Here is a 24,253-nt window from a genome sequence, read left to right as displayed (position 1 = left end):
CTTCCTCCTATTAAGCGCGCCTGATAGGCACCGGCAATTTACTTTACAGTAATTATAGCATCATTCCTGCCCAGTGACAGAATACATCTTATGTCTCCTATCATATCTTAACACACACTAGGGTCATTATCAGGAGCAATTTAACGACGAAGCCATTTTGGAGTATCGGAGGAGAAACGAATTGTACCTGGAGGATCCATTGCGCCTGCCTGGAATTGAACCAAGGTGCCCCATGCTGTACAATCTATCTGCATCTAACAAGCGCATGGTTAGGCAAGGATGTTGTCAATTACCACAAGTAACGCATGAAATATCTCAGGGAGATGGAATCAGCTGGTTGAGTAGGTTTTCCAAATGACAGCATCCTAAAAACTACTTGAAGGTGAGAATGGAAGAAGCACAGACGAAGGTGAAGAGGTCAATAACTGTGGCTGCTGTTCTTTGGGTAAGCATAAGTAATGGCAGCTGCGTAACTAAAATGATGGTGGCGCCAGCGCAGCTGGTTGAGGTTAAGAGTAAACATGGTCAGAGTAGCAAGGAGAGTACGATAGACCTCGTGGACGAAGCCTGTATGAGCACTACTTACATAGAATGATTATTTTTAAGAGGAGAAACAAATCACCACTAAAAATGAATTATAGTGTTAAAAAGGATGTATACTTTTTACATATACTGAAGCGTCTATAAATTTACCAGCCTAAAGTTTGAGCTTGTCATATAGCAGCAATGAATCAGGACTTCAACTTGTACACGGGGGTCACCCATTCATTGAAAGTTGTTCTGTGACACCTCACATGGCTCAGTGGGCTCTGATTGGCATGTTGAGAAGCTAAGCTTAGGGCTTCGTCCTCAATTTCCAGCAGAAAAATCAGCACTTCCCCTGTAATACATTGAGCTGATGCATACAGGCTTTGGCTTGATTATTGAAATTCTGATGCTAATTGACTGGTTTCTACTAGTGCTGCCATGTAGTTATTATGCCTGGATATTAATTAGCTAATTCAGCCTTATATTGGTGACAGTTTCTATTCTAGTGATACGTTAATGTGAGATGGGCCTAACTTCAGTAAAGTGACAGCAGCACAGAGCATGTCGCAGATGAATCAGCAGAAAAGAACGATGGGGAGCTAGCTGGGCATCTTTTGGAGACAAGATCTTTAACTGCAAACGGGCTTGTGGGTACCGCCTTGGGCTGGTACAGTCGTGTCGGGCATGCCTAGCGCAGAACTGATGCGCTACATACACGCAATTGTCAGGGCAGACGATACTTTAGTCTAGTGGAGTATAAGGGGGCTAGCGATGAGATTTAGGCATAGTTGAGCATAGTCATAAGTATTGCGTAAATTCAGAAGAACGCCAGGGTGCCGCTTTCAGTCGTGACTGGGGAGTTTAGTGTCGTGGACTATGTTGCTTATAATCCCATTTTATGGAGAGAATATCTTATGATAGAGTAGGGGGAACATAAAGCGTGCAACGCGAATGGAAGGCGTACGAGGATGTGGAGAAATAATTAAGGTGCAGTAGTGTTTTCTTTGCAATTCTTTCTGAACTCGGGGAAGTCAAAGTCAGGTGAATTGGAACCCGTCTGCTCGCTGTTTCGGAAGGAGCGGAAGCAATGGCCGCTGACCCTGCACTGATAAGCAGCACCGAGCTGACATTTAAATAAAAATCAAGAGGCTGGCAGCTCATCTGCAGAAGAATTTTATTTCCAAATTATCTTTGGAAAACAAATCCCGAAGCTGATTTAACGCTCAATGGATGTATTAAAGGGCAACGAGGATCGGGCACATGAAAGGCCTGGGGGGGGAAACGATTGCCATTTTTTAGGTGGAACCTGATCGCTAAGATTGATGGAACTGATATAATTTGGAAACAGCAATGGTAAGTATTAGGACGGATCCACGTGAGATGTTTGGCACTTAAAGGGGTTGTTCACCTTTGAGTTAACTTTTAGTATTAGAGACTGATATTCTGTGACAATTTGAAATTGGTTTTAATTTTGTATTATTTGTGGTTTTTGAGTTACTTGGTATTTTATTCTGCAGCTCTCCAGATTGCAGTGTCAGCAAACTGGTTGCTAGCGTCCAGATTACCCTAGCAACCATGCATTGATTTAAAAGAGAATATGGAATATAAATAGGGGAGGGTCTGAATAAAAATCTGAGTAATAAAAAGTAGCAATAACAATACATGTGTAGCCTTACAGAGCATTTGTTTTTTAGATGGGGTCAGTGACCCACATTTGAAAGCGGGAAAGAGTCAGAAGAAGAAGGCAAATAATTTAAAAACTATACAAAGTAAATAATACTAACAGTTAGCAACCCCTTTAAAGAAGTAAAGGTATACAGCAAAAATGGATACTTCCAAATCAATCAGAGCCTTAAGGTGGCCATACACGGAGAGATCCGCTCGTTTGGCAATGTCGCCAAATGAGTGTATCTCTCCCCAATATGCCCACCTTGAGCTTAACAATGGCTAACGGGCGGTCGGATCGCGGGACCGCATCAACGAACAGATGCGGCCACGATCCAATGGGATTTTTAGTCCCGTCCGATCGACATCTGGCCGACTTTCGGCCAGATATCGATCAGGGAAGCCCGTCGGAGGGCCCCATACACGGGCCAATAAACTGCCGACTCGGTCTGTCGGCAGCTTTTATCGGCACGTGTATGGCCACCTTAACTCTGAATGATAGCCTTTGGTAGCCGACCAATCGGTCCACAATACGAGTGTTTATACAACTTCTATTTCTGAACTGGCCGACGCCTTTCATTCCTTATCCCAAAGGGCAGGGACCCCATTGTGAAACTATCTGGTATAGCTGTGCCTAGTTACTATATTAGCGCTGGGACGAGGCACAGAAGATTGAGTCCCATGACTGTCCTTGGTGTCATCAGCAGGAGCTCATTTTTGATTGGCCGTACTACCAAATAGCATGGTGCAACCTTCCAACAACGGACCGGCTGATATCCATTGTGCAGAAAGTCGTACAAAAGGACAATTGATAGTCTAACTGCACCGTGCAACTTGGTAGTGCAGCCAAACTTGTTGCCTGCTGAAATTATTAGTCTGAACAGTTCCTAGTCCCGGGGCTTCTTAAGACATCACGAGACAGGAGGCGAGTTTCTACAGCAACAAGAAGTTGGTGGGTTAGCAACCTGATGTCAGCGCTGGACCCTTCACGAGGGGCACAAGAATTAAATGCCAGAGTTCTGCTCGTGCCGAGCCTTTTGCGGATGGCATATAGCTCCCCTGGCTCTAATGTTGCCATGACAACCGTATCACTGACTTGCTGTTCCTCGTTAGAGCGAGAGGTAATTGGGTTAATTATCCCCTCGCAGAAAGGTTCATTGACGCACCCATTCAGAGGCACGCTGGAATAGTTCAAGATGCAACGGCTGCAAAAGTGGAATGCCGTAGGCACAAAATCCACCTGGACGGCACCCCCCCTAATTCACGTGGCTGGGAGAGGTAAAATAATTTAGCTGAACACCAAACATTCCACGCTGTGCGGAAGCCACAAACCGATTGGCGTGGCCTGGAAAATAAAATGGGGCTATCACCAGGGGACGATGAAAAAGAGATCACAAAAGGCAGTGTCATTAACCGCTTAAGTGCCAACAAAGGGCTATATTGCATTATATTTACCCAACAACCCAATGTCTTTATTTTTGGGATAAAGGTGAAAACAGAGGCCAAAACAACATATGTTTAGACTATGGGAAGATAATGTTGTGTAGAAAGAATATGGGGTTGGTGCTTACCTGCCAGAACTCTGTTGACAGAAGAGTGTGTGGCCAGTCCCGGCTGACCGCGCTCATGGAAAATGCCAGCGTAAGGCAGGTATTCCGGCAGCAGGAATCTCCATGTACCAAAAAAAACAAACAAACACAAATAGGTAAAATGTTTGAGAATAGAAAGTACAGGTATGGACCTGTTATCCAGAATGCTTCAGGACCTGGGGTTTTCCGGATAACGGATCTTTCCGTAATTTGGGTCTTCGTGCCTTAAGTCTACTGGAAATTCATTTAAAACATTAATAAACCAAATAGGGCTGATTTTGCTTCCACTAAGAATGAATTATATCTTAGTTGGATCAAGTACAAGCTACTGTTTTATTTTTACAGAGAAATATGAAATCATTAAAAATTTGGATTATTTGGATAAAATGGAGTCTATGGGAGACAGCCATTTCCCGTAATTCGGAGCTTTCTGGATATCGGGTTTCCGGATAAGGGATCCTATACCTGTATTGAAAGGTGTTAAAGGGGAATTATCGTGAAAATTAAAATGTAATATACGCTTCCTCATACTGAAATAAGAAACTTTCTAAATACAATCACTTAAATATTCTGCATTGTTTCTAAAATAATCAAGTTTATCATCACTATCCCTCTCTCAGCATCTGTTTCTCTTCATTCAGCAGTTGGGTGTCCGATAATCAGTGACAGTTAGATCCAATATAAGGGGGGGTTCCTTTTGCCTAGAAGATGTATTAGAGCTCACACCAGACATCATGTCTCTCTACATGCAGGATTTGTGCAAAAGGCAGTTATTTTGTTAGATTTTGTTTGTACTGGAATCAGTTATTTGAGTGAGCTCTAATACATCTGCCTAGGAAAGGAAGCCCCCCTATTAAGATATATTGATCTAACGGTCAGAGAATATCTGAGGTATATTGGATATATTGGATATCTGAATTCTCAGAATTCTTAATTTATATTTAAAAAGTTTATAATTTCAGTATGCTGAAGCTGACATTAAATTTTTCATTTTTCATGATAGTTCCGCTTCCACAACGAAATAGGGCCACCATTCAAAGGAGGCAGGGATACAGCTTGTGTTATAGGGGTGTACAGTGAATTTTTGGTCTGGATATTGCAGAAGAGGGGTCCTGGGCAGGAAAGTTTTATATCTGGCACCTTACAAATAGGGATGCACCGAATCCACTATTTGGGATTCGGCCGAATACCAAACCGAATCCGAATTTGCATATGCAAATTAGGGTTCAGGAAAGGAAAAAGAGGAAAACACTTTTTTGTGTTGAAAAAGTAGCATGATTTCCCTACCCGCCTTAAATTTACATATGCAAATTAGGATTCAGATTAGCCAAATAAAAATCCTGCTGAAAAAGCAGAATCCTGCCCGAATCCCGAACCGAATCTGGATTTCGGTGCATCCCTACTTACAAACAGACCATTGTGTCAGTTGTGGAAGGGGACTAACCATTTAGCAATACAGGAGGAATTCAAATTGCAGATTGCAGCCCCATAAGGAATATAGAGCAGAAGCGTCAGTTAACATTGTTTGAAGAAGACCAGACGTCTGTATTCTTGTAATGTAAAGAATAAAGTCTGAGATGAAGAAGTGGCCCTCCCAGCTATTACTTAAATATTCTGCATTACCTAACAACATTCGCCTGGAGGGGTGGGGGTGCTGGGAGCTGTCAGTTCAGCCACCCAATGTGATATAAGAATAAAAGGTTAGAGCCATGGAGTTATCATATGTATAGTTAAAGGGAGGTTCTTGTTACGTACCTCGGTACAAAGCGTCCCAGGGATGGGTGCCGGACATTCGAGCATTTCGGGTTGTCCTATGCCGAGAGCGGTCCCCGTTGTCCCCTGGGGAAAAACAATAAAATCAGTTAAGCAATGGTAGGTGGTGTTGGGCGAGGACAGGGCAACCCTTAAAGGAGAAGGAAACTTGGGGGTGCCAAAAGTTAGGCACCCCCAAGTGATTGCATGTACTTACCTGAAACCCTGGGCCTGTGCCTCTATTAGGCGAAAACGGTCTGGGATTCTTCCAGAGAGCACCATGGAGCGATCCTCTTCCGGCTTCTTCTATCTTCGAATTTCCCGGGACAGACGCATGCGCAGTAGAATGAAATAGACGACTTTTTAGTTAAACTTCGGCTTTTTGCTCTAATGTGAGAAGAAAGAAGAAGGAAGCAGATCGCTCCGTGGTGGTCGCTGGAATAACTCCGGACCGTTGCCGTTTTCTCCTAATAGGCCCAGGGTTTCCGGTAAATACATGCGATCACTTGGGGGTGCCTAACTTCTGCCACCCCAAGTTAAAAAGTGGTGGTTCACTTTTAAATAAATGTTTTGTATGCTGCAGATAATTCTGAGACAATTTGCAATTGGTTTTAATTTTTTATTATTTGTGGTTTTTCAGTTATTTAGCTTTTTATTCAGCAGCTCTCCAGTTAGCAGTTTCAGCCATCTGGTTACTAGGGTCCAAATTCCCCTAGCAACCCTGCTTTGATTTGAATAAGAGACTGGAATATGAATAGGAGTGGGGCTTAAGGGATAGATGAGTAATAAAAAGTAGTAATAACCATACAACTGTAGCATTTTTTTAAGATGGGGTCAGTGACCCCTATTTGAAAGCTGGAAATAATCAGAAGACATAATTCAAAAACTATAATAAAGAAAAAATGAAGACCAATTGAAAAGTTGCTTCATTCTATAACATACTAAACTTTATCTTAAAGGTGAATCACCCCTTTAAGTCTACCTCTGCATCTTCCATAGGGCTGCACCAGCAACTTGTGCCCCAAACTTGACATTGATGCGGGAAAATTAAAAACCCTAAACCAAGCATCTCCCAAATTGTCCCTTTAAAGGAAAAAGCATGACTGCATCACGCAACCATTTCCAGGACACATATCATGCACGCTATCGGACCAGCATGCATCACTGCGCATCGAATGTGGTCACTTCATCTGGGACAAAGCTGCTTCTCCCCCTTCTGAGAGAATTAAGATGCCCTCAAGAAATAGCTGTGCCCATGTCCCATTTATTCATGTCTTTTCATTGTCAAGCCTGTCCTGATTCTTGCTTGAAAGCACCCACTTAATCTTTTTTTAGGTTGCCCCACTAACGTGTTGCGGTCTCGAGGAATGGCTGCAGCAAGAATAGTTAAGCCCTGTGGCGGTGAAGCGGATGGAAAGGCTGTTTGCTAAGAGTCGCCAGGTGTGAGGACAAATAGATGCTGTACCCTGCGATGTTGTAAAGGAGCCGTCGGCTGTTGAGTGGGGAGGAAAGAGTTTTCCAAAAGCCTTGTCAGCACCCTGCAGTTTTACATATCAAAGCTCATGTCTGACAATGCAACGGTGACACTTCATCTTCCCTCGCTAACTACGGTATCCGCATCATTTACCTTCACGTGCCCCGACCCCCTTCAACTCCAGACTAGTTACTCACAGCACCATGTGAATTGTTCTTTTTCACCACTTCAAAAGGCAAATAATTAAAGGGGAAGTTTCCATTTAAAGGATAAATAAACCTTTAAAATAAGTAAATATAAAATTGATGAGGGTGCTATTCTAAGCACTTTTGCAATGTACATTATTTATTTTCTTTTTATTCCAAGATATTAAAGGAGAAGGAAAGGCTAAAATTAAGTAAGCTTTATCAGAAAGGTCTATATAAATACACCAGTAAACCCTCAAAGTAATGCTGCTCTGAGTCCTCTGTCAAAATAAAGACAGCATTTCATTAATTTTATTGTGTACTCATGGGCTTCTGTATCAGACTTCCTGTTTTCAGCATAAACCTCCAGGGCAGGGCTTGAGCATGCTCAGTTTGCTCCTCTCTCCCCCTCCCTCCTCCCATCCCTGCTGTAATCTGAGCTCAGAGCTTTATGTGAGCAGGGAGAGACTCAGGCAGGAAGTGATGTCACACCAAGCTTATATGGCAGCTTCTATCCTAAACAAACAGATACAGTGTCTAGAGCTGTTTACTTAGGTATGGTAAAGCATTCTGAAGAATAAATATAGCATTCTTGCTTGCACTATTGTGGCTAATCTATTGGCAATAAACTATCTTGGAGCTTTCCTTCTCCTTTAAGGGATACATGTGCTGTTAATATGAATGAATTTTGTTACAACAGCGCCACCTGCTGGTCAGTTTCCCACCAGTCTGACCACCAAGTAGTCAAGGAAAGAAAGAGGCTGCTCTGATGTTCTTCTGCTTAGGAAAGATGTGAGAAAGGTTTCTAATTTTATTCCTAAGCAGAAGAACATCAAAGCAGCCGCTTTCTTTCTCCTGACAACTTCCTTGACTACTTGCTGGTCAGACTGGTGGGAAAATGACCAACAGGTGGCGCTGTTGTAACAAAATTCATTCATATTAACAGCACATGTATCCCTTAATATCTTAAAAGAAAAATAAACAATGAATGTAAACTGCAAAGGTGCTTACAATAGCACCCTCATCAATTTTACATTCACTTATTTTAAAGCTTTAAAATACTTTTTAGTTTAATCTTATCAATGCCATAAGCCTCTTTCCACCTTTCAAATGGAGGGGGGTCACTGACACCAGCAGCCCTGGTATGCTTAAACGAGAACTAAAGCCTAACTAAAGAAGTAGCTAGAAATGTTGTACATGATGTTTTGTGCTTCTGTACCAGCCCAAGGCAACCACAGCCCTTTAGCAGTAAAGATCTGTGTCTCCAAAGATGCCCCAGTAGCTCCCCATCTTCTTTTCTGCTGATTCACTGCACATGCTCTGTGCTGCTGTCACTTACTGAGCTTAGGGACCCACTCACAATATACAGTACACATAGAATAAAAATGTCACAATATAAGGCTGATTAGTAATTAATACACATAATTACTACATTGCAGCACAGAAACCAGTGCAATTAGCATTAGAATTTAATAATCAGCAAACCTGTAGCATCAGCTTATATTACAGGTAGGGTTGCCACCCGACCGGTATTTACCGGCCTAGCCGGTAAAATACCTGCCAAGGCCGGGGCCGGTATTACAAAATTACCAGCAATGTAGCTGCCGGTAAATTTGTAATACGATTAAAAAGAGCCCTCGGCCTGCCCCCAATCCCCTGGAACTTAGCTTTTCTTGTGCTTCTTTTAGCGTCTGTGGTGCGGCCCCACCCCTTTTGATGTCACAGCCCGCCCATTTTGATGTCACGGCCCGCCCTTTGTGTCCCCGCCCCCCACCAGCTGGTAAAGAATTTAAAAAAGGTGCCAACCCTAATTACAGGGGAACCTCATTTTCTGCTGGATAATTAGTGATGACCCCTAAGCTTAGCTTCTCAACAGCCAATCAGAGCCCACTGAGCATGTGAGTGTCACAGACACTTTCCAAGATGGTGACCCCCTGTGACAAGTTTGAAGTCCTGGATCATTGCTGCTATTCACAAGCTGAAACTTTAGCCTCGTGCAATAAGTTCACTGTATAAAATATGGAATTTTTGGCCATATCCATTATTATTTAGGTTTAGTTCTCCTTTAAGTCACCATTCAAATGACAGAGACGCCTTCAAAAGAAAAATGAAGGATAAGTACATACCATGTAAAATAAGCAGTAACGGAATCCCTTTATACATATTCTCTCTTGCTGTATGAGTAGTTTGCAAGCGCCATATAAATGACACCGGCTAAAGCAGGGACGGCTGTTATATCTTTGTCATGTTTACAAGCCGAGCATTCAAGGGAAAGACTTATTGTCTCATGAAAACGGGAGAACTGGCAGACGCTTACAAAGGACTTGCTGTGGGCCAGCCGAATGGGATTATTTTATGTGTCCCTATTACATCCGGAATACAGATTGCACGCTGAGAGGCGACGAGACGAACACAAGAGGCAGAAAGGCTCATTTATTAATAGTGTAGCCCGCACAGACATTCATGCGACGCAGCGGTCGCATTTCTATTGCAGAAAGCCGCTGTCCCTGGTGATCCCTGCGAGTACAAGGAAATATCAGAGACACAAAGGAAACGCAGAATGCGTCGGGATAAGCTCTCGGCCTGCTACTCCTCTCTTATCTGATTAAAGCGCTGAAAATTTTCTCCTAGCTAATTGCAGTCATGGGGTATCCTCTCTGCAAGTGACGGCATACACAGGAAGATCTGCTCATTTCTCAAGGTAGCCAAATAAGTGTATATTTAGCCAACTCGGCTACCGATACACTGGGCCAGGGTGATCACAGGCCTACACCCATCAGGAGTAAATCACATTAAAGGGGGTTTTCAACTGATATTAGTATGATAAAGAGAGTGATATTCTGAGACAATAAGCAATTCGTTTTCATTTTTTTTATTATTTGTGGCTTTTGAGTTATTTAGCTTTTATTCAGCAGCTCTCCAGTTTGCAATTTCAGCACTCTAGTTGCCAGGGTCGAAATTACCCTAGCAACTATACACTGATTTGAATAAGAGACTGGAATATGAATAGGAGAGGCCTGGATAGAAAGTGGAGTAATAAAATGCAGCAATAACAATAAATGTGTAGCCTTACAGAGTATTTGTTGGGGTCAGTGACCCCCCATTTGAAAGCTGGAAAGAGTCAGAAGAAGAAGGCCAATAGTTCAAAAACTATAAAAATAAATAAATCGAAAAGTTGCCTTAGAACATTCTATAACATACTAAAAGTTAAAGGGGTGGTTTGCCTTTAAGTTAACTTTTAGTCTGTTATAGAATGACTAATATGAATAAAAAGCTAAATAACTCAAAAACCACAAATAATAAAAAATGAAAACCAATTGCAAATTGTCTCAGAATATCCCTCTCTACATCAAACGAAAAGTTAAATTAAAGGTGAACCGGCCCTTTAATGTGCTCCTCATTTTAGAGGATATTAGGTTAGAAGAGTGGCCTTCGGCCTTGTGCTTTTAAATGGTTATGGAACTCGGTGACTTATAATATCCTTATATTTTACAATAGGGGGAACTTTTTTCCAATTATAAATATATGTGTGTGTGTGCAATGTTTACAAAGGGGTTACACTCACTCAAACTCCTCAAACTCTAAATCTCCAGCCTCTACAGCTCCTTGAGCCTCGCTGGAGGACGAGACTGCAGAGGTGCGTAGTCGGTTCTGCTGGTATCTCATAGAGCGCTGCCTTATGCTGTCCCTCCGAGACAGGTACTGGATCATCCTTTGTGCGTAGTAGGCGGCTGGAGACAACCTGGAAATCAACAGCACAACACAGGCACGGTTAGCTGTCGCCGCCAACAAAGATGACAGCAGAAATAAAGAGCACACTTTTAGGTTTACTTTTCCTTTAATCTTTTCAACGATGACTACAAAAGGGAAACAAAGACTTGAGTGCAGCAAGTATTGTGTACTTGGGAGTGGAAAGATAATAGCCTGCCGCTGAATTATTCAATTAAAGGGGTGGTGCACCTTTAACTTAACTTTTAGTATGTTATAGAATGACTAATTCTGAGCAGCTTTTCAATTGGCCTTCATTTTTATAATTTTTTAATTATTTGCCTTCTTCTTCTGACTCTTTCCAGCTGTGAAACGGGGGTCACTGACCCCATCTAAAAAACAAATGTTCTGTAAGGCTACAAATGTATTGTTATTGCAGCTTTTTCTTACTCTATCTATTCAGGCCCCTCTCCTATTCATATTCCAGTAGGGATGAACCTACTATTTTGGATTCGGCTGAACTCCTGAATCCTTTGTGTAAGATTCAGCCTAATTTCAAACCGAATCCGAATTTGTATATGCAAATTAGGAGTGGGAAGGGGGAAAATATTTTTTACTTCCTTTTGTGACAAAAGTTGACAAAATTTCCCTTCCCACCCTTAATTTGCATATGCAAATTAGAATCCAGATTCAGTTTGGCCGGGCACAAGGATTCGGCCGAATCCTGCTGGAAAAGGCTGAATCGTGAACGGAATCCTGGATTCGGTGCATCCATATATTCCAGTCTCTTATTCGAATCAATGCATGGTTGCTAGGGTATTTTGGATCCTAGCAACCAGATTATTGGAACTGTTAACTGGAGAGCTGCTAAATAACTCAAACTACAAATGATAAAAAATGAAAACCAATAGCAATTTGTTTCAGAATATCCCTCTCTACATCATACTAAATGTTAATTTAAAGGTGAAACAACCCTTTTAAAGGTAAAGTTAACACAAAGAGAGGGATTTTTACCTGGCTGGGTCAGGGTAGATCGGATGCTCTCGAGAGCCGGTGGCATCATATCTGGACAGAGAGATCAATGAAGACTCCAAAAGCCTCCTAGAAGGTAGAGAAATAATAATAAAGGTCAAAACACTAAGTAGACTCACATACCCTGCTCCGGGCATTTACACAGTCAACAGCCCCTTTGTTGCCACAGTGTATTATGGGTATTCTTTGGAATAACATATTATGATAATATTCTATACCCCCAAGGATGTTATAAGCACATAAGAACTTAACAATGCTTCAAAGCTTGTCTTTCTGTGTAGGTGCTGCCATACCAAATACCATCAGTTTTCAAACTACACGTAAAGACATAACCAGGCAAATAAATGTCAGGAATGTAGGAAAATATTCAACACAGGTCACTTACAATTGTCTCAAGGTATTTCAGTATTTTAGGTTGGCCTAAGAGCTTACTTGGAAACAACCCAGTACATCTGATTGGTTTAACTGTATAGGGCCAAATAAATGCACTAATAGCACTAAATGGACATTACTGAAAACAGCTCAGTTGCCATATACAGGTATGGGATCCGTTATCCAGAAAGCTCCGAATTATGAAAAGGCCGTCTCCCATACACTCCATTTTATCAACATAATCCAGATGTTTAAAAATGATTTCCTATTTCTGTTTAATAATAAAACAGTAGTTTGTACTTGATCCCAACTAAGATATAATTAATCCTTATTGGAAGCAAAACCAGCCTATTGGGTTTATTTCATGTTTATATGATTTTCTAGTAGACAAAATATGAAGATCCAAATTACAGAGAGATTAGTTATCCGGTAACCCCGTTATCCAGAATTAAGGAATGAAGATCCAAATTACAGAAAAATCAGTTATCCTGAAAACCCCAGATGCCGAGCATTCTGGATAACAGGTCTCATACCTGTACTTTGTATTTAAACCCAACTAAGATATAATTAATCTTTATTGGAGGCAAAACCAGCCTATTGGATTTATTTCATGTTTACATGATTTTTTAGAAGACTTAAGGTATGAAGATCCAAACCCAAGGTCCCGAGCATTCTGGATAACAGGTCCCATACCTGTACTTATTTATCAGACCTCTCTTATACACACTCAAGTACAAGGGCTTAACGTTTCCCTTTTCTGGGTATCTGCCTTTACACAAGCGGGGTAAGCCATATTGATTGATTAGGAAGGGGCCACATTTGGGGCGTATCGGTAGAGGGTTTTGGGAGAGAGGCCTTTCCTCACTACACCACTTTGTATGAATCGGTTAAGTTGTCCTTCAAGTAGCAAGTGGCTCATGTTAAAATACACAGGAGGAAGGTCCCTGCCCTGCAGAGCTTACAATTTAAATCAACAGAAAGAGCAAGACAAGGAGGCCTTTCTAAACCTCTCTAAGACACAGGAGGCAGGTCCCTGCCCTGCAGAGCTTACAATTTAAATCAACAGAAAGAGCAAGACAAGGAGGCCTCTCTAAATGACACAGGAGGAAGGTCCCTGCCCTGCAGAGCTTATAACTTAAATCAACAGAAAGAGCAAGACAAGGAGGCCTCTCTAAGCCTCTCTAAAAGACACAGGAGGAAGGTCCCTGCCCTGCAGAGCTTACAATTTAAATCAACAGAAAGAGCAAGACAAGGAGGCCTCTCTAAACCTCTCTAAAAGACACAGGAGGAAGGTCCCTGCCCTGCAGAGCTTACAATTTAAATCAAGAGTAAGAGCAAGACAAGGAGGCCTCTCTAAACCTCTCTAAAAGACACAGGAGGAAGGTCCCTGCCCTGCAGAGCTTACAATTTAAATCAACAGAAAGAGCAAGACAAGGAGGCCTCTCTAAAAGACACAGGAGGAAGGTCCCTGCCCTGCAGAGCTTACAATTTAAATCAAGAGTAAGAGCAAGACAAGGAGGCCTCTCTAAACCTCTCTAAAAGACACAGGAGGAAGGTCCCTGCCCTGCAGAGCTTACAATTTAAATCAACAGAAAGAGCAAGACAATGAGACCTCTCTAAAAGACACAGGAGGAAGGTCCCTGCCTGCAGAGCTTACAGCTGAAATCAACAGAAAGAGCAAGACAAGGAGGCCTCTCTTAAAGACACAGGAGGAAGGTCCCTGCCCTGCAGAGCTTACAATTTAAATCAATAGAAAGAGCAAGACAAGGAGGCCTCTCTAAAAGACACAGGAAGAAGGTCCCTGCCCTGCAGAGCTTACAATTTAAATCAAGAGAAAGAGCAAGACAAGGAGACCTCTCTAAACCATGCAGATAGGAATAGTTATTTGCGGTAGCCCCATGTGACTAAATGCCCTATAATCAGGGGTATCATCTGTAATCTCTTTCCCTTTGATGCTGAGCTGTTGAACAAGAGCCGCTCGCATTATAATAGAGTAACGGCACATTAGAGCGGATAATAAATCCGAGAGCAGCTACAGAGGCCAGGGTTGCGCCTGCCTAATTTCAGGGATACTGACAGCAAAATAGCAGGATTTGCTCGTTACGAATAATTAAATGTTAATTATGTTTTTTGTTATGGATTTCTCCCATACAGCGCAGTTCTCCGCTCTTTTCTTCTGATGTTTAATGGGCACAATATCATCCCAACATACAGTGCTGGGGTTTGCCTAAAAAAAAAAAAAAGTATTTGGCTAAAATCATTAAGCCCCGGCCATAAAATCTGCCAATTTGGCAGATAAAAGAAGCAGATTATTGGTCTGAAAATAAAATATTTGTTTGGCAGGTTTGAAAAAAAATATTGGTTAAAGACCAGACTGGGGCCCTTCATTTTTATTTTTTTAATCCTCCAGGTCTAGGGCTTGAGCATGCTCAGTTTGCTCCTCTCCCCCATTCTGCTGTATTCTGAGCTCATAGCTGTGAGTGAGCAGGAAGAGAATCAGGCAGGAAGTGATGTCACAGCAAGCTAATATGGCAGCTGCTATCCTAAACAAAGAGCTTCTAGAGCTGTTTACTCGGGTATGGTAAAGTATTCTGCAGAATAAAAATGGCTTTCTAGCTTGCACTATTGTGGCTAATCTATTGGCAATAAACCGCCTTAGAAGCTTTCCTTCTCCTTTAACATCGCTCTCCCTAGGCTGCCACTGTGGTCCAATTGTTCGACAATCAGCTCATTTCAAGTTGTCCCATCATGTTGATGTCCAGACTGGGCAAAGATACATTTGGTGGTGATCTTGGCAAACAAGTGAATCTTCTTTTCTCCCATTACTGCCCAAATGTCCTACTTTTGCTTAGTGCTCTGTATGGCTTGTATTGCATTTGAACTAAGCATAAACAAACCCCTTCCTAAATGCATCACGTCCTAAGCAAACTCTGTAGCAGGCACCAGGATCCCAAGCTCAGTCATTCCGTTACCTCGAGTGTTCCTTAAAGGGACCGTACAATTCAGTATAACAGAAAGCCCACAGTGCTGTGAGCAAAGGAACGACTTTATACAGTATACAATGTATGTGGACACTCCTTCTCATTATTGGATTTGGCAATTTAAAGGGATACTTTCATAGGAAAAAAAATTTATTTTTCAAAACTCATCAGTTAATAGCGCTGCTGTAGCAGAATTTTGCACTGAAATCCGTTTCTCAAAAGAGCAAACTGATTTTTTATATTTGATTTTGAAATCTGACATGGGGCTAGACACATTGTCAATTTCCCAGCTGCCCCCAGTCATGTGACTTGTGCTCTGATAAACTTCAGTCGCTCTTTATGTCACTCTTCAGTCACCCCCAACCCCCAGCAGCCTAACAACAGAACAATGGGAAGGTAACCAGATAACAGCTCCCTAACACAAGATAACAGCTGCCTGGTAGATCTAAGAACAACACTCAATAGTAAAAACCAGGTCCCACTGAGACACATACAGTTACATTGAGTAGGAGAAACAACAGCCTGCCAGAAAGCACTTCTGTCCTAAAGTGCTGGCACTTTCTGAAAGCACATGAACAGGCGCCCAAACAAAATTTTCCAACCAGCCTGATCGACGAGCCGACCGATATCTGAAGTCTTCTGCCGATTTCAGTCAGCCAATCTTCCACCATATATCGAATATCATACGGAATTTAATTTAACACAATATCATCGGTGCATCTATGGCCACCTTCAGCCTGATCCCCAACATCGGTGCCCAACCTCTTAAAAGGAATGAAGCAAATCCCAAGAACAATTTTCCAACATTTAATGGGAACTTGGCAGAAGAGTAGGAGCAGCAAAGGGAGGGACAACTCCATATTAATCCCCTTAGTTGCACTTGATTGCCTTGCACAACTGGGGTGTGATTCTAAGCACGGCACTATCCGCATGGAGTGAGTTTGCACTCCCTATGTCTGTCTGCTCCTTCTCGGTAAAGCCCAAAATCTTTCAGGCAGCGATTCAAAACAATATTGGCACTTGAGGGTGCTATTTCATCGGAGTGTCCCATTTTGTCATCATCAGGGCAACCAGGAACAGAGCAGAGACATAGCACACCGTGTCTACAAAGTATAAACAGGGTTTATTTCTCTTTAAATTGAGAAAGCAAGTAAAGCTCCCCAAAGACGCGGCGATTCTTCTTGCCGAACAACCGATTTTAGGGAAGTCCGACCAATCCTTCGAAATTATGGTGCAGATTCGAACGATCGTACATCTTACGATTTTTCGGCCGACATCTGTTAGGAAATTGATCGGCCAGGTCAAAAGAATTTTGTCGGTCCCAGTGCAATCTATCTATGTCTGCAGGGCGAAGCAGGCAGCTCCCCTTTGTTTTCCTGCCAAATTGGTCTTTTTAGTTGATGGTCAATTCGTACGATCGTTCCGAGAAAATCGTGGTCTCACGATGAGGATCGGATCTTTTAAAAATCTCAACATCAATGGCCAGCTTTACTCTATCCAGGCGGCAATAGCAGATTGGCTCAAAGACTAGCCAGAAGCTTAGTCATAGTCTAGAGCCCTTTTACTCTGAATTATATGGCTATGCCTCTCCAGCGGGAAATGCCATTAGGGAAGGAAAGATAAGCTGGCCTGAGTGATGCCTAATACCACTGCTCGGCCTTCTCTGGATTGGGGGGGGAATAAATGGAATTTGTTAGAGGGCTCTGCACTCGAGTCTTTCTACACATCCAAGTGCCAAGTTTCTAATTCTATTAAATGGAGAATCTTCTGCTGCAGGGAGCCTGAAGACAGGACAGAGGGGAGGAACGAGGGAAGGAGGCAAGAAGAACTGGAGGGACTTGCCGCAGAGCAGAGGCCGATGCTGGAAGAATAAAAAGAAGCTGGCACTCTTTCTTCTCACCCACAGAAAAGCTGAGGGATAAAATGAGAAGGGTTGGAGGTTGCCAAGTTTTTCAGCGGCGCTCATGTACAAGCCAATCATAGCACATTCCAACTCGAGGTGCCTCGGCCAAAAACACTCAAGGGTGGGACGTGAGGAGAAGAGCTCCAAGTAAAGATGAAGCTGCGCCTTTGTTAAATGGGTTTTTTTTTTATTGAATAAGATGTAACCTCTAGCATAAATTCACTTTAATGGAAGGCCACCTTGCAATACCCTGGGATTGAGATGCCCAATCATTGAGCAGAAAATGGATGTTTACTACAGTCCTAACATGAGCTGCTGTTTTTGCATTATATTGTTTGTATTACACATTAATAAGGGCCACAAATATGGCAGTGTTTGACTTCATTGGCCAGAGATTCATTGCGAGTCCAATTATAAATGTTACGATTTATAACAAATCTGGGCAAATCTAGAATATAATCTAGACCTTTACACTATGGAGATGGAACAAAGATTTAAGATGGACATACAAGGTCGCCAAACGTCGTCAAAGGCAGGGCGATATCAGGTTAATCCGATCGTTCGGCCCTAGGGCCAAACGATCGGATTACAAAGGAAATGGGGGCCGACGGGACAAGGGCCACAACTAGACGATGAGGTCCTTGATCGCCAAGTAAAATCAAACCTGACCGATCGATATCTGGATGATTTTTGGCCTGATAATGATCGGTGAGGCCCGTTGGACCGTTAAGGCAACTACGCTTATAATATATTAGGGATGCACCGAATCCAGGATTCGTTCGGGATTTGGGCCTTTTCAGCAGGACTTGGATTCGGCCGTATCCTTCTGCCCGGCCGAACCGAATCCTAGTTTGCTTAAGCCAATTAGGGGCGGGGAGGGAAATCACGTGCCTTTTTGTCACAAAACAAGGAAGTAAAAAATGTTTTCCCCTTCCCATCCTTAATTTGCATATAAAAATTAGGATTCGGATTCGGTTCGGTATTCGCCGAATCTTTTGCAAAGGATTCGGGGGTTCGGCTGAATCCAAAATAGCGGACTCGGTGCATCCCTATAATATATAGATATAATACACAAAAGCCATGAATATCCTGTAAATTAATATAATACACAAAAGCCATGAATATCCTGTAAATTATATCCTTATAAACGGTGAGTTCTGATGTCATCAGTTACAAACAGTGAGTTCTGATGTCATATCTGTCACATGACTCACTGAAATTCGTGTATTATAATAAATAAAGTACCCCCAGTTGTAAAATATGAGGATATTAGAAGTCACCTCGGAGTTCCATGACCTGTATAAAAACACTCGGCCTTGTGTTTTTATATGGTCATGAAACTCCTCGGTAACTTATAATATCCTTATATTTTACAAAAGGGGGTACTTTATTCACTATATTATATCCTTATAAACGGTGAGTTCATATGTCATCAGTTATAAACGTGAGTACTGATGTCATTTCAGTCACATGACTCACTGAAACGTGTGTATTATAATAAATGAAGTACCCCCTGTTACAACATATGAGGATATTAGAAGTTACCTTGTGTTTTTATATGGTCATGAAACTCCTCTGTAACTTGTAATATCCTTATAATTTACAAGAGGGGGTACTTTATTCACTATATATATTATATAGATAGTTCCTAGTATTTTAATTGTATTCCTAGTATTTATTTAGTAATCAGTCCCTGCTCCAGTGGAGCTTACAATCTAAGGGCCCTATAACATTCACACACACTAGGGTCAGCTTTATCAGGAGCCAGTTAACCTGCAAGTATATTTGGGTACTCAAACATGGGGAGAATATACAAACTCCTAGTTAGAATTGAACTCAGGACCACAGCCATAAAGCTGGTTATTCCTACTGGACAGCTGAAGGTGACAATTTTCTTTTTAGAGGATTAAACTTTTTCTAAAATTTGCATATGCAAATTAGGGATTAGAGATGGTGCCGTACTCAACTGAATCTTTTGTGGAGTGTTCAGTATCTGGAATCCATTAAAGGTACACCCTGCAATCATTGCTTTGACCTGCATGTTGCATAATACGGAACGTGCCCTGCTGCCCACAAAATTCACCGTATTCTCCCCAAGAGGAAAGGAAATTTTCGGCGGAATGAATAGTTGGGGAATGGAGGCTATTCAGCATTGGAAAGCCTTTCTTCAGGACTCTGAAATCCAGCCGCTGTTTCACAAGCCCAGGCTTTTCCTTTTGATTTAGGCAGCTTTTGTACTCATCCTGTCATTAAGTGTTCCATTTTCCCTGAGATTGGAATTTACATATCCTATTAGGCCGAACAAAAGAAGAAGCAGCAGCACTAGCACAGGCAAGCCTTGTCTGCATTCACAGGGGCTCCCCTCCCCAATTCTGAACGGATGGGAGATGCAGGCGACTGTTCCAGAGAACGGAAGAATGGAATTGAGGCCAAGGAAAGATGCTGAATTGTGTTTAACGCTGCTAAACTTATCAGTGACAGCAGGTTTCAATACGGCGCTGCGTGAAAAATGCAACTTGCCTGCGACTGCATGGTGCCTGGAGCTAAGCTTCTTTAGAAAGGGGACAGATAAAGGGAGAGAAGAGAAAGCAGGGGGCAGATAAGAGAAGGAGAGAGTGATGGATGAGCGAGACAGAATGGGAGAGGGTGATAAAGGCAGGGTACTAGGTCTTTATATGTGGAGAACATGCTATGAAGATGTCACAAGGTGACAAACTGCAGAAGATACGGCTTCCTTTTTATATAGAGAGATTATACTTCAATACCTGCCCCAGTGAGCTTACAATCTAAAGCGCCTCTCACTAAGGGCAGTTTTAACAGGAGTCAATTAACCTGCCTGCATAGTTGTAGCCACTACAAGAGGTTGCCACTAAGAGTAAGGGAACCTTAAAGGAACAGTAAAAAACGGAAGTCTTTTAAAGGAATGACAATTTAATGTTGTGTTTTGCAATGCACTGCCAAAACCGGTGTCCTTGATTCAGAAACACTACTATAGTTCATATAAAAAAGCTGCTGTGTAGCCATGGGGACAGCCATTCAAGCACAGGATACACAGTAGATAACAGATAAGTACTACTATAGTTTATATAAAAAAGCTGCTGTGTAGCCATGGGGACAGCCATTCAAGCACAGGATACACAGTAGATAACAGATAAGTACTACTATAGTTTATATAAACAAGCTGCTGTGTAGCCATGGGGCAGCCATTCAAGCACAGGGTACACAGTAGATAACAGATAAGTACTACTATAGTTTATATAAACAGGCTGCTGTGTAGCCATGGGGGCAGCCATTCAAGCACAGGATACACAGTAGATAACAGATAAGTACTAATATAGTTTATATAAACAAGCTGCTGTGTAGCCATGGGGGCAGCCATTCAAGCACAGGATACACAGTAGTTAACAGATAAGTACTACTATAGTTTATATAAACAAGCTGCTGTGTAGCCATGGGGGCAGCCATTCAAGCACAGGATACACAGTAGATAACAGATAAGTACTACTATAGTTTATATAAACAAGCTGCTATGTAGCCACGGGGACAGCCATTCAAGCACAGGATACACAGTAGATAACAGATAAATACTACTATAGTTTATATAAACAAGCTGCTGTGTAGCCATGGGGGCAGCCATTCAAGCAAAGGATAAACAGTAGATAACAGATAAGTACTACTATAGTTTATATAAACAAGCTGCTGTGTAGCCATGGGGGCAGTCATTCAAGCACAGGTACACAGTAGATAACAGATAAGTACTACTATAGTTTATATAAACAAGCTGCTGTGTTTCATTTCATCAAAGGACTTAACATTTTTAGTGTTACTATTCCTTTAAAGACATTTGGGATCATTTATAAACACTGCACCTGGGCAGTAACCCAAATAATTGCTTTTACTGCACCACCTGCAGTTGGCTGAAAAAAAGCTAATCGCTAATTGTTCCCTATGGGTTACTGCCCAGGTGCAAATTTGGACACTGTTTATAAATGAACCCCATTGTCCCTAGCAAGTCTTGCTTAGCAGCACTGCTGTGATCCATACAGCATTGTGTCCCCTATCCAACAGAACTAAAATCAGCCGAGGGCAAAGAAGGGTATCTGTGGTGGGTAGCACTAGCTCTGAAACCAACCGTGCCATCAGAGTAGCCATATTCATGATTAAATTAACCCTAGTGTGTGTGTTAATTTAGACTGTAAGCTCACTAGGGCAGGGACTTACCTAAAACAGGAATATGTGGACACTACTAAGATCAGTCAAACCATAATGGGCTTTATTTAGTCCTTTCTGTTGTGCAGGCAACAGTATATCTGGGGTTACGCTCACGCTCCTGGGAAGGCCATTCAAGCAGTGAAGGGGTTAAATTTTCCTCGTTGGAAGAAAAGAGTGCAAGCAAATGCGATCCCCAGCACAAACACCTGCTTATATATATATATATATATATATATATATAGTGAATAAAGTACCCCCTCTTGTAAATTATAAGGATATTATAAGTTACCGAGGAGTTTTATGACCATATAAAAACACGAGGTTTTATTTATTATAATACACAAGTTTTAGGGAGTCATGTGACAGAAATGACATCACTAGTCACCGTTTATAACTGATGACATCAGTACTCACCGTTTATAAGGACATCATTTACAGACTATTCATGGCTTTTGTGTATTATACAAAAATAAAATGATGGCTGAGAGCAATGGTCATAGAATAACTACTAACATACTGCAGCTGCGCAGGTCACTTTACGATCCTGACAGCAGAGTTTTGCAATAAGGCTGTGAAATCAACCTCAGGCTAACTGCTGGCTCTGCTTCAGTCCGAAGCAGATCAGTTATTATTTCAACCCCCCAGGTTAACAAGTATGACTTTAAATAAAGGTAGTGATACAAACTTGCAGACTGCATAAAATACTGTCTCAGATTAATTAAATTTCCAAAGATAATCTAATCAAGAGAATCCTCATGCTAATTGAGACTGCACAAAGTCAGCATTATGAGCTGTCTAAAGTGATATCTTTCAAAGGGGTACCGTGAGGATTTGATAATTGCAGATCAACTTCATACGACGGCAGAACATGTAATGAAACTGACAGATGGGCCCCCACGTTAAAGGAGAACTAAAGCTTAACTAAAGAAGTAGCTAAAAATGTTGTACATGATGTTGTGGCTCCTGTACCAGCCCAAGGCAACCACAGCCCTTTAGCAGTAAAGATCTGTGTCTCCAAAGATGCCCCAGTAGCTCCCCGTCTTCTTTTCTGCCGATTCACTGCACATGCTCTGTGCTGCTGTCACTTACTGAGCTTAGGGAGCCACTCACAATATACAGTACACATAGAATAGAAATGTCACAATATAAGGCTGATTAGTAATTAATACACATAATTACTACATGGCAGCACAGAAACCAGTGCAATTAGCATCAGAATTTAATAATCAGCAAACCTGTAGCATCAGCTTATATTACAGCCAGGGAAGCTCATTTTCTGATGGATAATTAGTGACGAGCCCTAAGCTTAGCTTCTCAACAGCCAATCAGAGCCCACTGAGCATGTGAGTGTCACAGACACTTTCCAAGATGGTGACCCCCTGTGACAAGTTTGAAGTCCTGGATCATTGCTGCTATTGACAAGCTGAAACTTTAGCCTCGTGCAATAAGTTCAGTATATAAAATATGCCATTTTTATTCATATTCATTTTTAGGGTTTAGTTCCCCTTTAAGAACCTGGCAAAATTATGCTTTGGGCTGTGTCCTCACCTGGTCCGTTAAACCTTGTGCATCTTTAGAATTTCAATATTTTATCATAAGAAGACAGTCAAGCTCACATGCAAATAGTACAGTTGCACTGATATAGCTATACTACAGATCTCGAGGTCAGCATCCAAAGCTCGCATTTCTGAGAAATGTGTTTCCTCGCCCTTACGGAAATTTCAGATGTCCTAGATAAAATCTCTTCTCCACAGCGTTGTAATGGAATCTCCCCCGAGTCAGTGGCTGGTCCTGTTCTACAGATGGCTAATTCAGTGCAACAAGGCAACCTGCTACCCTGCAGCGCCACCTTGTGGTAAAGACTATCATTTGAAATAGGTGCAACAATCTAGGACCTTATGGTCTAAAGGTGGCCATAGATGTTACAATTAAGATCTTTCCTGGAAAAGATCGTTTGTTTCAATACACACGTGTAGAGGTGAATCATCGGATATACAGAGAGAAACAATAGAATTCTACCTGTATCTGACCATTCAGCACTAACAATGGCCATTGTTCGGGTGCCTTCAAAGTTGCCCAATCAAAATCTTCTGCAGATATCGGTTGGCTCTTCTCCCACCATACACACACAAATATCTTATTAAAATTTGTTTTGTAAGGTATCATCGGTGCGTCTATAACCACCTTAATTCTGACATATTGGCCTCTAGTTGAACAGACCTGATCTAGATTTGTCTTATGAAACGGTAAACAATAGCTTGTTAAAGGGGAACTAAAGTCTAAAATAGAATAAGGCTAGAAATGATTTATGCTTTCAAAGTTGGTCACAGGGGGTCACCATCTTGTAACTTTGTTATACGTCTTTGCAAGACCAAGACTGTGCACATGCTCAGTGTGGTCTGGTCTTCAGTTGGGAGGTTAAGCTTAGGGATCGTCATAAATGATCAAAACAGCACAAGTCAAATAATATCTGCCATAGAAGCTGATACAGCAAGACTGATTAATAATCAGAATATACAGACTGCACTGGGTCAGAGGATACAAATCTCTTCCCAGTCGCCGGCTGCTCTACAGGGAAACAAATAAAGCTGCTCGAGTTCTGGGAAGTAAGGCGGGGGGGGGGCGTTTGAAAGTATGATCAATTTTCCTGCAGAGCAGTTAGGGGTCAGTCTGAAGTTTCCTATCTGCAGCAGTCACAGCAAGTAAATGAAGGGGGAATTTCACTGCATACAGTCAGGTTTATTAAAAAAATGGTACACATTTTTTAATTAAAGCATATTTTCATTAAAGAAATTAAAAATAGGATTTTTAACACCTCACTTGCAAAAGAATTAGCAATGCCCCCCCGTCTT

At 41.8% G+C, this 24,253-nt stretch overlaps 1 pseudogene across 1 annotated transcript in view; it reads right to left on the bottom strand.

The window, feature by feature from the left end:
• Positions 1-24,253, bottom strand: part of LOC121402903 — an 81,141-nt pseudogene that overhangs the window by 31,572 nt on the left and 25,316 nt on the right. Inside the window, exons 8-11 of the transcript XR_005966854.1 lie at positions 11,916-12,002; positions 10,759-10,935; positions 5,538-5,620; positions 3,765-3,862 (exon numbers count right to left, since the gene is read on the bottom strand). The product of XR_005966854.1 is annotated as an activating molecule in BECN1-regulated autophagy protein 1-like (transcript). The remainder of the gene's footprint in view (positions 1-3,764; positions 3,863-5,537; positions 5,621-10,758; positions 10,936-11,915; positions 12,003-24,253) is intronic.

The sequence above is a fragment of the Xenopus laevis genome, chromosome 4L (assembly GCF_017654675.1).
Source record: "Xenopus laevis strain J_2021 chromosome 4L, Xenopus_laevis_v10.1, whole genome shotgun sequence".
Lineage (NCBI taxonomy): Eukaryota > Metazoa > Chordata > Amphibia > Anura > Pipidae > Xenopus > Xenopus laevis.
This window is presented reverse-complemented; position numbering and strand designations above follow the sequence as displayed.